This window comes from Chroicocephalus ridibundus, chromosome 18, assembly GCF_963924245.1.
Source record: "Chroicocephalus ridibundus chromosome 18, bChrRid1.1, whole genome shotgun sequence".
Classification (NCBI taxonomy): domain Eukaryota; kingdom Metazoa; phylum Chordata; class Aves; order Charadriiformes; family Laridae; genus Chroicocephalus; species Chroicocephalus ridibundus.
Genome location: NC_086301.1, coordinates 8,660,219 through 8,670,993, shown reverse-complemented (window position 1 = coordinate 8,670,993; position 10,775 = coordinate 8,660,219).

Sequence of the window (10,775 nt, the reverse complement as noted above, 5' to 3'; positions counted from 1 at the left end):
CTCTCTCCATTTCCGGTCCCAACATCCCAAGCCACACTTTGGGGCATTCTTCCTTTCTCCTGCTTTTTTTCCACCATGTCTGCCCCACAGAAACCTTCCCATGGCAGGGCGCTGTGCACGTGCCTCTCCATGGTTTTGGTGCTAATCCCCAATGATCCGACAAAGGTGGCGTTGGTGCTGTTTGTAGACGGAGCGGTGGCTGAAGGGACTTTATGAGGTTCCTCACAGACCTACGGAATTCTTGATGTAACACTCTAGGGAAGTCAGGCTCCTGTCCAAGTGGGACATCTGCCTTAACATTTCTCTCCCTGCCAACAGCGGGAAACTGAAAACAAAAACTGAAGTAAGATCTTTCTCTTTAAGGTAAATCCCTGCCTGTGTTTGCAGGGACTGTGAACACCAGGCTGCTGCTGTCTGTCTGTTGAGGGCGTGATCCACTTGGTCTTCCCGGTCAGGTCAGACACCCACTGTAACATCACCTTTACCTGTCCTCTCTTGAATCCTCTCCCAAAAGCTCTCATTTGGCTCCCCACCCATCCCCAGGCAGAGCTCCACACACTCCAGCTGCTCTCTCACGTACAGGGAAGCTCCCCATCCTCCTCTTCCCAGGCTGTCCTTCCTAAAGAGCCTGTGTGCCTCCATCGCAGCAGTCCAGTCATGGGAGCCATTCCAGCGTGTCTCCATGGTCCCAGCAAGTTTGTAGCCCTCAGCTACACACAGGTCTCTAGCTCATCATGTTTCTTCCTCCTGCTGCATCCGTCAATGTCCATGCACTTGAGAGAGCCTCCCCGTCCTGGAGCCTCCCCTTCCTGTAGCGTCCTTGGATGTAGCCAGGATGGACCTTGCCTCTGTGCCCTGCTATGGGTGTTCAGATGCTGCTACACAGGCACCAGACCCCTTTGGAAGGCCCTGGGCTCTCTGCCCTGCACCCACGGGAGGAGGGCATGGCTTTCCTGATGGCCCTGTGCTGCATTTGCCAGCTCCATGTGAGGACACTCTGCACCCCAGAGCCTGGCATCAGGTAACTGGGGTGTCGAGCAACTGAGGTGTGCCTGAGAAGCTGAGGAATTGTTTTCCACGTTTAAAAAAATACGAGCACGTTTTCACCAGCAGAGAGGATTGAACACTTTTCATAAAATGAAGGTGTTTTCCCATGATGCCAAAAAGGGCATTTTCAGGAAGTGTATTAACCTCAGGACAAGAAATTAGCATTCTCTGGAGCACTGTGTTATATGTTCTATCAGGCTGCATCGCTTTGTACTTTTGTTTGTGCATAATTAAGAAAAACCCTTCTATGCCTGTCGGCAGCCAGTTCTCTAAGAAAAGCAGGTGGAAACTGGAGCCCAGGAGCTCTAACGTTCAACTACAGACTTCAGTGGGAAAAGGTTAGATTTTAACATTGAGATGTTAAAATCATGGCCAGGTGGCCACGGAGAGAAATGGCGGGGTTGGGGCAGTGAGGAGGAACTGTCTATACGGTGTTTGCCATCAAGGAGACTGCTTTTCCTACATGCCCAGAGCTCCTTAGGAGGCACCCTGGATGAATATCAGCTGAAGATTGTTGGGAACACTTATTCTGTCAGCTGGGAAAAAAAACTGACAAAAGAAACCAAAAATCTCAAAAAGTCCTTTCCCTTTGATATTCATTGAAATCTCCCTCTTTAAAGTCCTGAAACCTCTCCAACCGGCTGTACAAGACTTGAAGACTTGAAGAATCTTATGGGGAAAGGCATGGCTCATCAGAGCTTTTTGCATTTTAACGACCATGTGATGTATTTGGTGCTGACTCCCATGGACCTCAGTTACCGTGAGGAGAGTGATCAAACCACTTGAGAAGTTAAAGTCAGAAGTTCAAGTCAGATGGCTCTGATGCTGAGTCAACCTCTGATGTCTTCTGTTGTGGTTTAGCCTCAGACGGCAACAAAGAACCACGTGCCGCTCGCTCGCGCCTTCCTAACACAGGAAGAATCGTAAGAAAAGGCAAGACTCTTGGGTTGAGACAAAGGCAGTTTAACAGGACAGCAAAGGGAACAGGCAAACAACAACAACAACACGGATAGGGGAATATACAAACGCGATTACGGAACCGCCGCTCCCCGCCGCTCACCGACCGGCCGGACCCGGGACGCCCCAGCCCCCGGCAGCTCAGGGTGGGCGTGGATCACATGGCATGGAATACCAGGAAAAATTAACCCTATCCCCACCGGAACCAGGACATTATCCACCCCTTATTCCATACCATCTATGCCATGCCCAACAGGTTCCAATGAATTGCCACCACTTTCCCCTGTTATATATATATATATATATATATATATATATATACACACATATAATGCCCTTAGTTTATGGGCCATCCCTCCAAAGTGTCCGTTGAGTTCTTTTAATCCACGGCTTTGGGCTCCATCTGTTAGAACAGTCTCTCAGGGCAGGTGAGATGCTGGGTGGTGCTGGTCTGTTGCATGCTGTATTTTTCGGAGCTTGTGACTGGTGCACCTGGTGTGGCTCATGCACGCAGTCCGTGGGCTGAAGATGTAGATCTTGAAGAAACTGCTGGGCGCCAGCTGCTGAGATCAGTTCTTATCCCATCATCCCTGTGCCTTACTTGTAGTACAACTGATAGCAATTATAGCAATGAGGACATACAGTGACAGTGTTACTTAGCAATTAACAGCACACAATCTGATTCATTGGCTATTCTCGCCCAAAATCAGATCCCCATGAGGTACACATCGGACTTCCCCATCCTGCCGCATCACCCACCAAGTGCACCCAGGTCCTTGGGCAAAAGCAATCCCACGGATGGGTTTGCCTTTGCCTGAGGCAGGACTAACCCAGACTGTCTTCCCTAGCATATTCTTCATGTGCACTACGGGGACTTTATCCCCTTCTACAGTACGTGGTAGTTTTGATTGGGCAGGGCCAGCCCGATTGTTAGATCCCCTGGTGTTAACTAGCCAGGTAGCTTTTGCTAAATGTGTATCCCAGTGTTTTAAAGTCCCACCACCCATTGCTCTCAGTGTAGTTTTTAACAGTCCATTGTATCGTTCTATCTTCCCAGAGGCTGGTGCGTGATAGGGGATGTGATACACCCACTCGATACCATGCTCTTTGGCCCAGGTGTCTATGAGGCTGTTTCGGAAATGAGTCCGACTCAATTCTCTCTGGGGTACCATGTCGCCACAGGACTTGCTTTTCAAGGCCCAGGATAGTGTTCCGGGCAGTGGCATGGGGCACAGGGTATGTTTCCAGCCATCCAGTGGTTGCTTCCACCATTGTGAGCACATAGCGCTTGCCTTGACAGGTTTGTGGCAGTGTGATATAATCAATCTGCCAGGCCTCCCCATATTTGTATTTCAGCCATCGCCCTCCATACCAAAGAGGCTTCAAACGCTTGGCTTGTTTGATCGCAGCGCATGTCTCACATTCATGGATGACCTGTGCAATAGTGTCCATGGTCAAGTCCACCCCTCGGTCACGAGCCCATCTATATGTCGCATCTCTCCCTTGATGGCCTGAGGAGTCATGGGCCCACCGAGCTATGAAGAGTTCACCCTTATGTTGCCAGTCCAGATCCACCTGAGCCACTTCAATCCTAGCAGCCCGATCCACCTGCTGCTTGTTCTGATGTTCCTCTGTGGCCCGATTGTTTGGTACATGGGCATCTATGTGGCGTACTTTCACAACCAGATTCTCTATCCGGGCAGCAATATCTTGCCATAGGTCAGCAGCCCAGATGGGTTTGCCTCTGCGCTGCCACTTGCCCTGCTTCCACTGCTGTAACCACCCCCACAGAGTATTTGCCACCATCCATGAGTCAGTGTCGAGATCAAGTACTGGCCATTTTTCTCGCTCAGCAATGTCCAAAGCCAGCTGAATGGCCTTCACCTCTGCAAACTGGCTCGATTCACCCTGTCCCTCACTGGCTTCTACAACCTGTCGTGTAGGACTCCACACAGCAGCCTTCCACTTTCAATGCCTTCCCACAATACGGCAGGACCCGTCAGTGAACAGGGCATATTTCTTCTCATTTTCTGGCAGTTTATTATATGGTGGGGCCTCTTCTGCACGCGTCACCTCCTCCCCTGGTGACATTCCGAAATCCTTGCCTTCTGGCCAGTCCATGATCACTCCCAGAATTCCTGGGCGACTGGGGTTTCCCATTCGAGTTCGCTGCGTGATCAGTGCAATCCACTTACTCCATGTAGCATCGGTTGCATGATGTGTGGTGGGGACCCTTTCTTTGAACATCCAACCCAGCACTGGCAGTCGAGGTGCTAAGAGGAGCTGTGCTTCTGTACCAACCACTTCCGAAGCAGCTCGAACCCCTTCATATGCTGCCAATATCTCTTTTTCTGTTGGAGTGTAGCGGGCTTCGGATCCTCTGGATCCACAACTCCAAAACCCCAGGGGTCGACCTCGGGTCTCCCCTGGTGCTTTCTGCCAGAGGCTCCAGGTAGGGACGTTCTCCCCGGCTGCGCTGTAGAGCACATTTTTAACATCTTGTCCTGCCCGGACTGGCCCCAGGGCCACTGCATGGACTATTTCCTGTTTGATTTGTTCAAAAGCTTGTCGTTGCTCAGGACCCCATTTAAAATCATTCTTCTTCCGGGTTACTTGATACAGAGGGCTTACAATTTGACTGTAATCTGGGATATGCATTCTCCAAAAACCCACAATACCTAAGAAAGCCTGTGTTTCCTTTTTACTAGTTGGTGGAGACATAGCTGCTATTTTGTTGATCACATCCATTGGAATCTGACGGCGTCCATCTTGCCATTTTATTCCTAAAAACTGGATTTCCTGCGCAGGTCCCTTGACCTTACTTCGCTTTATAGCAAAACCAGCGTTCAGGAGGATTTGGACTATTTTACTCCCTTTCTCAAAAACTTCTTCTGCTGTGTTTCCCCATACAATGATGTCATCAATGTACTGCAGATGTTCTGGAGCTTCACCCTGTTCCAGTGCAGTCTGGATCAGTCCATGGCAAATGGTGGGGCTGTGTTTCCACCCCTGGGGCAGTCGATTCCAGGTGTATTGGACGCCCCTCCAAGTGAAAGCAAACTGTGGCCTGCACTCTGCTGCCAAAGGGATTGAGAAGAATGCATTCGCTATATCAATCGTGGCATACCACTTGGCTGCCTTGGACTCCAGTTCGTACTGGAGTTCTAGCATGTCCGGCACGGCAGCATTCAGCGGTGGCGTGACTTCATTCAGACCACGATAGTCTACAGTTAGCCTCCACTCTCCATTAGATTTTCGCACCGGCCATATGGGACTGTTAAAGGGGGAGCGAGTCTTGCTGATCACTCCTTGAACCTCTAGTTGACGAATCAGCTCATGGATGGGAATCAGAGAGTCTTGGTTAGTGCGATACTGCCGCCGATGCACCGTTGTGGTAGCAATCGGCACCTGTTGTTCTTTGACCCTCAACAACCCCACAACAGAAGAATCCTCCGAGAGACCAGGCAAGGCACACAACTGTTTAACTTCCTCTGTCTCCAAAGCAGCTATGCCAAAGGCCCAGCGGTAACCTTTTGGGTCCTTAAAATACCCTCTCCTGAGGTAATCTATACCAAGGGTGCATGGAGCCTCTGGGCCAGTCACAATGGGATGCTTTTGCCACTCATTCCCAGTTAGGCTCACTTCTGCCTCCAGTACAGTCAACTCTTGGGATCCCCCTGTCACCCCAGAAATACAAATGGGTTCTGCCCCTCTATAGCTTGATGGTATTAAAGTACACTGCGCACCCGTGTCCACTAGAGCCTTATACTCCTGTGGGTCTGATGTGCCAGGCCATCGAATCAACACCGTCCAATAAACCCGGTTGTCCCTTTCCTCCACCTGGCCGGAGGCAGGGCCCCCCTAATACTGATCATAGTATCCATTACTCACTTCTTGCATAAATGACTTGGAAGTTCCTTCAAGAGGATAAGAAGCAAGATCAGGCCTTCTGCTTTGTCTGGGGTACAGCCCACTGGAAACTGGGGCGACACTTTTCCTGGAGGGATCCCCTTTTGTGGTTGTCCTTCCTTGCAACTCCTGTACCCGTGTCCGCAGGATCGAAGTAGGTTGTCCATCCCACTTCCTCATGTCCTCTCCGTGGTCCCGCAGGTAGAACCACAGGGTGCCTCGTGGTGTGTACCCTCTGTACTCTCTCTCTTGAGTGGGGAAATGCCTGCTTCTAATAGCTGAGATGCTAGCCCGTGCAGGTGGGGAGTAGACATATTCTCTTCAAGTTGCTGGACCTTCCGCGACAGTTTCTCCACAGCTGAGACAAGGGGGGAAGAGAGACTTTCTTCATATCGCCGGAGCCGGCCAGCTACCTCATCCACCGTTGGTCCCTCTTCACCTTTCCATTCCATTACTGCCAGTGAGTCGGCATATGACGATGGTGCGCTCCGTACAAACTTCCGCCACATGGGCCTTGTGCATCGCACCTCATCAGGGTCTGTGGGTAAGTCTGCATTGTCCAAGTCATAATAAATCATCTCCCGCACGGCTAATTCTCTCAGGCACTGGATACCTCTTTCCAGGGTAGTCCACTTGCTTGGCTGACATACAACATCCTCACTGAAGGGGGACCTCTCCCTCACGCCTGACAGGAGTCGTTTCCAGAGGCTGAGGGCTTGGGTCTTTTTCCCAATTGCCTTGTCAATGCCACCTTCCCTAGACAGGGATCCCAGCTGCCTGGCCTCCCTACCCTCTAATTCCAGGCTACTGGCCCCATTATCCCAGCACCGGAGCAGCCAGGTGACAATGTGCTCCCCTGAAAGTCGGCTGAAATCTTTTCGCATATCCCCCAGCTCACTCAAGGATAGGGATCGAGTAATTATCTCTGGTTCTGCCTCTTCCTCCTGCTCTCGTGATGACCCTGGTTCATCATCATCTCTTACTAAGCGAACTGATTTCTTCGTGTACTTCTTCTTCTGTATGGGGGCAACTGATACCGGCACGGGTTGGTTCCCTGGTTCAGTGGCAGTGGCTGCTATGGGGGTTGGAGTAACTGCAGTGTCTACCACAGGGGTTGCAGTAGCCGCAGTGTCTGTCGCAAGGATTGCAGTAGCTGCAGTGGCTGCCGCAGGGGTTGCGGCAGCCGCAGTGTCCGCCGCAGGGGTTGCGGCAGCCGCAGTGTCCGTCGCAGGGGCTGCAGCAGCCTCAGGGGCTGCCGCAGGGGCTGCAGCAGCCGCAGGGGCTGCTGGTCTTGTTTCCATCTCTTCCCCTTGAGGGTGCTGCATAATTCTGAGCAGTGCCTGGTAGATACTGGCCAGGGCCCAGCACAGCGCAGTGAGCTGTGCCTCTCTAGAATAGCCACAGCATTTTCCCTTCAAATATTCTACCACTTTATCAGGGTCCTGTAATTGTTCAGGGGTGAAGTCCCAGATCATTGGAGGTGAGTAGTTCTCTAGGTACCTGCCCATGCTCTCCCACATGCCATGCCACCCCTGACTATCCAGCCTCGGAGCAGATCTCCGGGTGGTAGTCTTAAATAGTCGCTTAACCCTAAACAAGACCTGGAACGTATTCAGGAGACATAGCACTAGGAACACGCTGGTTTGAGTATCCCAAGGATATTCAAAATTCTCAAAAGCTGTCATACCTGACCCGAAGGAGAAAAGGGAGGCAAAAGGGCTGGGGAAATTATTAACAAATTCTGAGAGACGGTGTCCAATGTACGGACAGGACAGCAAAACCACATAAACACCCCAAAATAGCCGTCTGAACAGTGATGTTATCATATCATAAACAGATATCGCACAGGACAGCAGAATGATAATCCTCATCCCTCTTCCAGACATGGTAAACAGCATAAGCCATATAGGAATTTATGTAACACAGCCATGAGAACAAACCAAGCAACATGATGACCAGTGACTACTTACCTAATAAAATAAACGCATACAAAAAAAAAAACCCAAAACCATTTTTTCCACGTTCTAGTTGGATTCTGTTGTTATCTCAACCCTTCGAGCCCCACGTTGGGCGCCAAAAAGGACTGTTGTGGTTTAGCCTCAGACAGCAACAAAGAACCACGTGCCGCTCGCTCGTGCCTTCCTAACACAGGAAGAATCATAAGAAAAGGCAAGACTCTTGGGTTGAGACAAAGGCAGTTTAACAGGACAGCAAAGGGAACAGGCAAACAACAACAACAACACGGATAGGGGAATATACAAACGCGATTACGGAACCGCCGCTCCCCGCCGCTCGCCGACCCGCCGGACCCGGGACGCCCCAGCCCGCTTTTAAGCAGCAACTTCCTGCCCCCTCCCCCGGCAGCTCAGGGTGGGCGTGGATCACATGGCATGGAATACGAGGAAAAATTAACCCTATCCCCACCGGAACCAGGACACTTCTATCAAGGAAAAGTCCATTTTAATGTCACCAGAAGCACCCACACAAACCATACACCGGCTCCTTGCCTAAAAGTTACACAGGCAGTGGGGAAATCACAGGCCATGTTCCTGCTCCTGCCCTACCAGGTACGCGGGCAGCAGTGACTTCACCAGCACCTACACAACCCATGGGCCTCTTGCTGGCCTGTCAGCTGAACGGTCACAGGTGACCTTGCAAACACCTACACAAGATGGGTGCCCAGTCCTGGCCTCCCAGATTCTCAGGCACCTGGGACCTCAAAATACCCAACACAAGACATGTTTCTCCTGGGCTCCTCAGGCACCAGTGCCATCGCAAAGACATCCACAAGCCAGGCGACAGCTCCTGGCCTGTCATCTGCGCAGGGACCAGTGACCTCACAAGCACCTACATGAGCTGTGCACCTGGTCCTGCCTTATCAGCTACTCAGCCAAGAGTGACATCACAAGTACAAACCTGAGCCACGTGTCTCCTATCAGCTACAGCAGCACCAGTGACCTCACCAGCCCCTACAGGAGCCCTGGCCTTGCTCCTGGTCTATCCGCTACTCAGGCACCAGAGACCTGACCACCCCGTCTCCCCGTGCTTGCTGTCTGCTCACCTCTGAGATACGACTCCTCACAAGCTCCTACACACACCAGAAGCCTCCTCTTGGTCTGTTGGCTACTCAGGCAGCAGCTCCTCACAAGCACATACCAACCTATTCGCTGCGTGCTCGTCTTTTGGGGGGACCCAAGCCAGTACTGACCCCCCTCTCCGTCACTTGCTCGCCCCTCCTAGAAGGGGGCCGTAGCCCCTGGGCACGTTCCAGCGTGTTCGTGCCCCACCACCTTTCGGGCACCCCTCCGCCCTCTTGAATTCCCCCCAGCCCACCCTGTCAGGGCTTGTTCTGCAGCCTGGTAAAGTGGGGGACCCCCACCCGGCCTTTTCCTTCTGCTTCCGTTCACATTTAAACTGTAATTCTTCACTACACTAAATCTTATTGAAGGGGGATTTACTCAATTCAAATGTATAGCTCAAATTCAAATTTATAGTTATTTAAACTTTGGAAACAAAAATTATTAATTTAATTTCTATATGTTTATTAATGTTTACCATTGTAGAAATCTATACACATACACATAAGTATATATATAAAAATAGTGTGTGTAGTATTAAAAAAAATAAATTCATTAGTAGAATGATACACTTCCTTTCATAGATATATACAATATAGGATTATATTGTCTAGAAATATTCTATTTTTATATCCAAACGAGGCAGGCAGCCCATCCCATAGGCTGCCTGAGAACACGCGGGTGTGACGGTGTCAAGAACTGGCCGTTAGCCAATCACGGAGCTGAAAGGGGGAGCAGGGAGGAACCAAGAGGGAGGAGGCAGAAGACGGTATAAAAGAGGCCAGTTGCATGTCCGACTGGATTGACCGGGGGAAGGGGACGGAGTTTTAGGAAGAGAGAAGGGCCAGGGGCTGCTGGTATATTCAGAACCAACCCTGATCTAGTGGGAGATGTCCCTGCCCATGGCAGGGGGGTTGGAACTCGATGATCTTTAAGGTCCCTTCCAACCCTAACAATTCTATGATTCTGTGATTTCGGGTGTGTTCCTCTAAAGAAGTTGTCCTGGTCAATGGCCCAGCTGAAGTGCCTCTGTACCAATGCACGCAGCCTGGGGAACAAAGAGGAGGAGCTGAGCACCCTTGTGCAGCTGGAATCCTCATGGCTGGGGTTTGCTCCAGGCCACCCAACCAAGAGGAGCCTTTTGACGAAGCGTTCTTACTTCTCCTACAGGAAGCACCACAGACACTCCGATCCTCCTGGGGGACTCCAGTCACCCTGACAGCTGCTGGAAGAGCATCCCAGCAAGCTGTAAGCAGTGCAGGAGACTCATGGAGTGTGTTGATGAAGGGCTTGAGAGCAGCCCTGCAGAGAAGGGCTTGAGGATACTGGGGTTTGAGTAACTGAACATGAGCTGGCAATCATAGAGTCATAGAATCATTTAAGTTGGAAAAGACCCTTGGGATCAACTCCACTCTACGAAGTTCTCCCTTACACCATATCCCTTAACACCACATCTAAAGGAGTCTTAAACACATCCAGGGATGGTGACTCCACCACCTCCCTGGGCAGCCCATTCCAGTGTCTGACCACTCTTTCTGGGAAGACTTTTTTCCTAATGTCCAGCCTAACCCTCCCCTGCTGCAGCTTGAACCCATTCCCTCTTGTTCTATCACTAATGACCTGTGAGAAGAGACCAGCACCAACCTCTCTACAATGGCCTTTCAAGTAGTTGTAGAGAGTGATGAGGTCTCCCCTCAGCCTCCTCTTCCTCAAACTAAACAGTCCCAGCTCCTTCACTCGCTCCTCATCAGATTTATTCTCCAGGCCCTTCACCAGCTTCGTTGC